We start from the raw sequence: 6,027 nt of genomic DNA, 5'->3' as shown, positions 1-6,027 counted from the left end.
GGGGAGGGGAGAACAGTAATATCACATCTTCTAATAAATTTTTCAAACTGATAAAGCTATTATTTTACAACACTTTTCATGTTCAGCTCAATAAATTGCTTTAATTTATGTCGATTGAAATAACTAAATTATAATGAAATGCTTAAATAAAAACCTTAAATAATCAGTAATGAAGTAAAAGAGTCTTGTCACTCATATGATATGACATATGATATGACAGGAGATTCAAATTATTTAAATTTACTTACAGAAAAGGAATAAAAATACACAGCAAAAATAAACAAAATGTATAATTAGACAGAAATTATAGCAAACACAGAAGTAATACAATTTTATCGGAAAAAAAATGAGAATAGTAAGTTTTTTTACAGAAAAAGTGAACAAAAGTGAGCAAAAGTAAGCCTTTTTCAAAATAGTGAGTAAAATACGAATAGTAACTCAATCAAAGCCTGCTCAATCAATCAATCATATTTCGTTATTAACATCTTATGCGTATCGTGATTTATAATGTTTTTCTTTTAGAAAAGAAAGAAAAAGAAAAACAAGAAGAGAAGAGAGGAATAGTCGTCCGGGTGAGAGTCGAATCTATATTGAGCAGTGAATATGAAATAATTATGAATATTCTTGATATTCTTTTTTCTTATAAGCATGCGGGAAACTGGCAAAGACATGAGATCAAGAAAATCGAGTCTAGATCTGCTGTGGATGTGAATTAAGTGTATCGGTGCAAACTGGGGCAAATGGCAAACCGGTTCCGAATATAAATAGAGTAACGATCCATTTGCAAGTTGCTGAAAGGATCCCGCGAGTGTCTAAAATCTGAGAAGGTTCTTGAATCCACGCCAAGGTTACAAAAAAATTTTTCAAACGGGACCTGCTCGCCAACTGTCTCCCCGTTTCGACGTATATTCACAGGAATTAGCAGAATAAAAATTCTGATGTGCTGCTTCGAGAATCTAACATGTGCTACAACGACGTTTAGGTGCATTCTTGGTGCAGATAAGTAAAACAAGATTAACTCGTAATTGAAACATACATAACTTTGGTGATCCTGAAACATTTTTCTAATTTTTAACTCTCCGTTGGCAATGTGAAATTTTCCTTCATATTTTCTTTCATAATTTGGATTTTTGAACTTGAGATTTTTATATTATTCCGGAATGTATAAAACTCTGAAAAAATTCTTACTTAATTACTTCAATATTTGTGAAAGCTTTAATATGAATTTTTGTAACAATTAAAATCGAATTGTATTTTACGTTTTTTTTTTGACAATAATAGAAATTTATTTATTTTATTCATTTTACAGATTTGTCTATCAGAATTTAAAGAAAAAAAAATCATCTGTGCTTTAACTCTCTCCCAGTAATGTAAAGTCCCTGGACTTTACATTACTGGGAGAGAGTTAAATTATTTAGAATAATTTTATGTTTCACAATTTTATTTTTCACAATTCTGTTATATTCATGTAGGCTATTAATTTATGTTAAGTTCAAGTAATCGGATTTTTTTAGACCATTAACAAAAAAACTTTAATGAATCCCAAGGACCCATATATTCCTTTAGCGTCATAAAAATGTGTCCCTGTTACAAGTTTAATGAAATCACGGCGATGACGTTTCCTTCCTTCATCGCGGGACGATCTCGTCATCTTTTGCGGTCGCATGATTTATATGCGCGCGGTAAATCTGAAAAATCGCAGAAATCCGAGAAAAGCAAATTGCACAAAGAAGCAACTCCATGCTTGAATCCCAGCATGCTCCTTTATCAGCAGTGCGCGCGTCCATGTCTCCCGTTCGCACGCCCGTGTGCCATTTACGAGGCAAACCGGTTTACGCTTTTTGCGAGCCTCGCGCGGCTTCGCGAAGAATGTTGATTTTTGCGATATATACCGCTTGGGAACCTAACCTACATCATTATCCGGATGAGAGCTGACTACGCTCGAAAGCTGTGGCGCAAGTTAGAGCTCGTTCACATGATACAATTTTTTGACCGTTTCGATAGTTTCACCGAATCAGTATAATAAATAAATCGAACTGAATTGAATATCGCGATGTTCAGACGATACGTAATTTCGCTGTATGTCCATTCTCCCATATGGGATTCTGTCCAATGAATTCCATTCATTCCGTTATCAGCTCTCTTTCGAGATGTGAATACATTTATGATTACTTATTGAAACTATCGCCGTCGTCATAAAAAAATTAACAGAAAATATTGGATACATCCAATTGTGAGTGAGAGATCTCGTTGGGATTGTATCGGATACTTGTGTATTAATTGAGGGAAGATGAAATAAAATTTTTCAATTATTTTCGAATCCATACCTACTTGATTACTTGTTAAGAAGAGTGGAAAGTTCTTTGTAAAAACTGAATCGGTAGAAAACCCGTATCGGTAGAAAAACCGTATCATCTGAACGCACCACTGACAATCGGCTATTTTACCGAATCCCGTATACGGTTTACAGTGACAAGACCGAACGTCATTTTCGACCGATTCGATAATTTTCCCGCATACGGTCGATAACCGTATCATGTGAATAATCCCATATAAAATGTATTGCATGAGAGCATGGCAAAAAAACTGATTCGGCAAAATGACTGATCCGGCAAAAAAACCATATCATGTGAACGAGCTCTAATTATACACATAAACTGTCTTCTTAGTGCTGACACAAATGGCCTCGTGTCAGAATATTCGAGAAAGTATCGCGCGTCGCAAATCACCCGACGATCTAATTTTAAACCTCGTCTGCATTGTTTGCGAATCGTGTTACTTTGTCGTTGTCTCAATTTCAAACAGAGCGAGCATGAATTTATCATGCCGAAAAATCGGACAAAATTGTCTCTCTGAAAAGGAATTTCATAAGCGTGGAAAATTTACCGTAGTTAATCCGTGAAAACGAATTCGAATTGAAAGAAATTGATATAGAACTTGACGTACGAAATTGAAATTCAATCTTTCTGATTATACCATGAATTTAATTATCAGACGTAAGGTCGAGATTTCAATTTCATGAAGAAAATCCTTAGTTTAATCTTTTAATTCTTATCCGACCTTCGACTTCGATCGATCCAATTAAATTAAATTGTTTAATTAAAGCATCGGTTCAATACTTTCGTGTTACCGACGATATTTCTCGTGAATAAGAATAAGGTTTTCGAAGAAGCGACAAAATTTATTTTGATCATCTAGACTAATTTAATCGTAAGAAGCTTTACGACTATCAAGAGTAATCCGACTTCCAATTTTAATGATCACAGTTTCGAAAACAATTAGTAACAAAACGATAGTAAATTATCTGCGAAGTCCTGGCTGAATTGATAATAAAAATTTTATATTAATTTAAAATTAATTAATTCAAAGAACAAAAATAACTCATATAAAATATATAATTCATATAAAAAGGAATAAATATTAATTGTAAATCAATTTAATAAAAATCAATTTAATAAAAATAATTCAAATTTGCAGATGTAATATAAAAATTAATTGTTTGACATTTTAAACTTAGAGATTTGTAATTGAGTATATTCAATAGAAGATCCACTGACTCAGCTTCAGAGGATTAATTGGAAGGTATCAGAAAAACAATCCAATTCAACCTGAGGAGCTGACGAAGGTTAATTTGTCTGCTTCCTAGATGAAATCGATTCCATGAGACGTGACGCATTTCAAGCGATTTTCGTGAAGGCGCGCAAAACAAGAAGATCCTCAGTCTTTTAGCAACGGCGTCACGAAAAATGATAATGAGACACACAGTGCTGTAGGTTAGTGAGAACAATAGCTCGTGTGCTTAATGAAGTGGAATACATGCGGCTCGCGTGCTCAAGTAGTAAAAATATATTTTCGGCGCCAGACCGTGCGTCGAATAACGAATCACCGAATTCGTCCTCGACCGTGGAGGCAAAGTCGCTTCTCTGCCATCGAATTCAACGGAATTTTAATTCTGCATCATGTGTCTCGGTTCGACATCGTTTTTCGCACGTATCGTTGCATTGACAGCAATATTCGCTGCTCGTCGATTTCGCGAAAGTAAATAACCGTCGCTCTTTGTAATCGCGTTGTACGATATTTAATATTTACATTGCCGCAATATACCGAGAATCTACCCAAGCAAAACAAATAGTCATTGTGACATCAAAGTAATATCAAAATGGTTCCAAAATGGTTATTAAAAATCACTTTTTTCATTTTTTGATCAGTCACGATTCGTTTTTAAAGTTATTTTGGAATTGTTGTAATCTATCGTTCTGCTTGCATAAGAAAAATAATTTTTATTTACAATATTAAGATTAGAACACAGAATCGTTTATATAAATAACTCAACTAAGTAGTTACAAACGCTAGTTACAATCAGAGTCAGACATTGGAATAATACATCTACATGTATTTCATTAATTTTTATCTCAGATATAACTAATAGATATAACACGCCAATTATTTTCGGTCTTGCAACACAATCAAACTCAGATAATATAATATTCTCAAATTAAATTATTATAATTAATTTTTTTCCTCATGTTTTACGGATATGATCAAATGTTGAATGCGGATAAGGTTGCAGGGACTTGCTGCATTCAGTATAAAAGAAAAAGCAGTTTTGCAACTGTTGTAAAATTCTTTAAGATTGATTTTTGTTACGCTGTTTCCTCATTGCACTGTTAAATATCAAAGGAGTAATAGCAATCCAATCTCTTGAGTTAAATAATATGTTCTTTTAATTTTTAAATTCTATATTTAATTTTAACTTTTATATGTCAAAATGAGCATAATTACGATAATTTTGGCTCTTCAAAATGAAAATGATTTTCGGAAAAAATATTTTTAGCAAAAAACACAAGAAAAATAATAAAAAAGTTTCAACAAATATCAAAAGAGGGGGAAGGGGGCGTAAAGTGCACCTCGCTTTGTATAAAAAGTCGAACCCCTTTAGGCGGAAGAGAGGGATTGGACATTACTTTGCGTGGAAAGTGAGACATGCAAATTCCTCCCTTAGGCAGGAAAGGAGATGAAATGGCTCTCGCTTTGTAAAGTATATGCATGGCAGTGTGTTCTGCCCTCACCATAAAAAAAAAAATAATCTAACTTAAACCATATTTTAGAGTGGGGTGCTTTACATGAAAAGTCGGATGCCCCTAGGCTAGGAGAGAAGGTTCTTGTTTCACATGGAAAGTTGGAACCTCTAGAGAGACAGTCTAGACCGGGGGGAGGAAGTGGGGTAGTTCACAGGACACTTACAAGTAGGGTTGCTTTGCTTTTTGTTTATGGACTCCTTTTTTCCTTTTTGTCCATTTATAATTGTTATTTTGATGACTGCAGAAATTTTGTACTATTTTTCTCGTGTGTTCCTTGCTAAAAATGCTTCTGAAAATCATTTTCATTTTGAGGGTCCAAAATTATCGTAATCATCCTTCAAAATGTAGATATATTTTCTGTATTTCTGTGGTTAATTTTAAAATAAGCGGTAGTCTATATTAGAGAGTATGCACTTAGTGCATATTACATTAAATTTGAGTAAAATTAAATGCAATTTTTTGAATTAAATTGTTTAACTTCCTTGTTTTAATTAAATTAATTAAGCTATAAAAATAATTCAAATTAATTAAACCCTAATTAAATTAACCTATTATTAAAGCTTTACACGATAATTAGAAATTCCAAAGCTACTTTTTCTGAACACATCAACCATTCATATCCACGTATATTTCGCTCGCGCGCGAGAACGTCAGGGGATTGGTGAACGATGATCGTTTGCTTCCAGCAAACGGTACGCGGTGTGCATCCCACCGCAGGCGAAGGCATTATCGGTGGCGAGTCACGAACGGGTCTTGGTTGCGCGCGATCGAGAACCGGTTGGACGAAACTTTCGAAAATTCCAGAATGACGTAGTCCTGCTCTCGGTGGGTGTGCGAGCGCAGCAGGTAAAGACGTATGGCCGTGCTTCTCTCATTCTTTATTTACTGTTACTTACGTAACAGACACGAGCCCCCTCTCCCTCCCCCTCTCTTTCTCTTATATATT

The sequence above is a fragment of the Atta colombica genome, unplaced genomic scaffold (assembly GCF_001594045.1).
Source record: "Atta colombica isolate Treedump-2 unplaced genomic scaffold, Acol1.0 scaffold100, whole genome shotgun sequence".
NCBI lineage: Eukaryota > Metazoa > Arthropoda > Insecta > Hymenoptera > Formicidae > Atta > Atta colombica.
Note: the sequence above shows the minus strand (reverse complement) of the source record.